Source organism: Belonocnema kinseyi, chromosome 7, assembly GCF_010883055.1.
Source record: "Belonocnema kinseyi isolate 2016_QV_RU_SX_M_011 chromosome 7, B_treatae_v1, whole genome shotgun sequence".
NCBI classification, from domain to species: Eukaryota; Metazoa; Arthropoda; class Insecta; order Hymenoptera; family Cynipidae; genus Belonocnema; species Belonocnema kinseyi.
Window position 1 is genome coordinate 106698299 of NC_046663.1, and position 1907 is coordinate 106700205.

Below are 1907 nucleotides of genomic sequence, written 5' to 3' on the forward strand. Positions count from 1 at the left end.
CAGACTGTATTATAGAAAAAATAGTTCACGATACGAATTTGAGAAAAATTGAACATCTGTGGCTCAATTTTTAGAAATTGTGTAAATAGACAAGAATTAATTGTTTAATTAATTATATAATTTTTAAAACAGAATGTAATACTTGTAAAAAAGAATGTAAAAAAATCGTATTTTCTTAATGAGATGTAATAATCATTTTTTGAATTAGCACGATTTTTAAAGACATTCTTTGATTATTTAAAAAAATAATTATTCTTTCTTTACAAAATATATAAAAACTTCGGATGACAATAGAGCCCACCGCTGGCCGCTCTTGCACCAAGCCTCTAGTATACGCCCGTGTACTGTACACAACGCGCCAGTTTCAAGCGAGAAAAATAATCTCCACTTTAAATTACAAAAAAACAATAACAACAACAACATTTTCGGGAAAAAGCGAGCTGAAAGCTTCGGTATAATTGCCTTTAGATTATGTGATTAAAATATTGTGGCCAACAATTCATGCGTTTAGATGTAGTTTTGATGTAGCCCAATTGTATACCTCGCGCGACTTTCAAGCGAGAAATAACATTTTATTTTCAATTACAAAATACAACAACAAAAAGGATCTTTTCGGGAAAAAACGAGCTGAACCCTCCGGTATAATTTCATTAGTTGTTGAACGCCATATTTTAAGAAAATGATCCAAATATAATTATACCGGAGGGTTCAGCTCGCTTTTTTCCGAAAAGATCCTTTTTGTTGTTGTATTTTGTAATTGAAAATAAAGTGTTATTTCTCGCTTAAAAGTCGCGCGAGAGGAGCGGAAAGCGGGGAACTCGTCTGTATTTCCACATGACCCTCAAACATCTGTCAATTTGGCGACATCAAAACTACATCTAAATGCATGAATTGTTGGCCACACTATTTGAATCACATAATCTAAAGAAAATTATACCGAACAGCTCAGCTCGCTTTTTCCCAAAAATGTTCTTGTTGCTGTTGCTTTTGTAATTGAAAGTGGAGATTATTTTTTCTCGCTTGAAACTGGCGCGTTGTGTACAGTACACGGGCGTATACCATTGGCATGGTGCAAGAGCGGCAGGCGGGGGTAGAGTTCTAAATTTTTCGGACATTTAAAATCCGGTCACGTTCTCGTGACTGTGACCGTCAATTTAAGACAACCTCAGAATTTACAGAGAATTTAAGAAAATTTCGCCTTCACCAATATTTTCTTTATCTATAAATCGACATATTAAATTAAAACATAAAAATTAAGTAATACAAAAATCTTAGATAAGTATTATTAGGCCTTTCAATAAATATGTATGAATTATTTGATTATATTTGTATTTTACTTGTGTACCATATTAAGTAATGGCTTTTTAAGTATTTCAGTAATATTTAAATTTATATTCAATACTCTAATATTACAATTTTAGGTTTTGAAAAAATCGGTTTTATTGTTTTTCAAGTAGTTTATTTTACAACAAAGTTAAAAAGTCTGATGTTCTAATCTAAAGATTTCGAAACTTTTACGAATGTTATTTTTTAACTTCAAGCTTTAGAACTCAAGTATAAAAAGAAATAATGACCTCATATGTATACTAATGGTCCGAAGAACAATTATTTTTTAGAGATAGAAACTTTAGTCTTAACACGTAGAACAGTCTTATGTTTATAAGAAATATTTAAAATTCTAAAGCTTAATCTTACACTTTTAAGAATATAATCACGGTTTAAGTTTCATGACTCAAGCACATAAAAGCAATAATTAGAATATATTTGTACAAAGTACAAGATCCCTTTTCAAGAACGACCTACAATCAAAGGCACAATGCGGCACTAAGAGTACTTTATTACCATCTCTGTCACTCCTACGGCATTCACCTTAATATCGCTCCTCTAAATGCTCATAGGGAAATTGA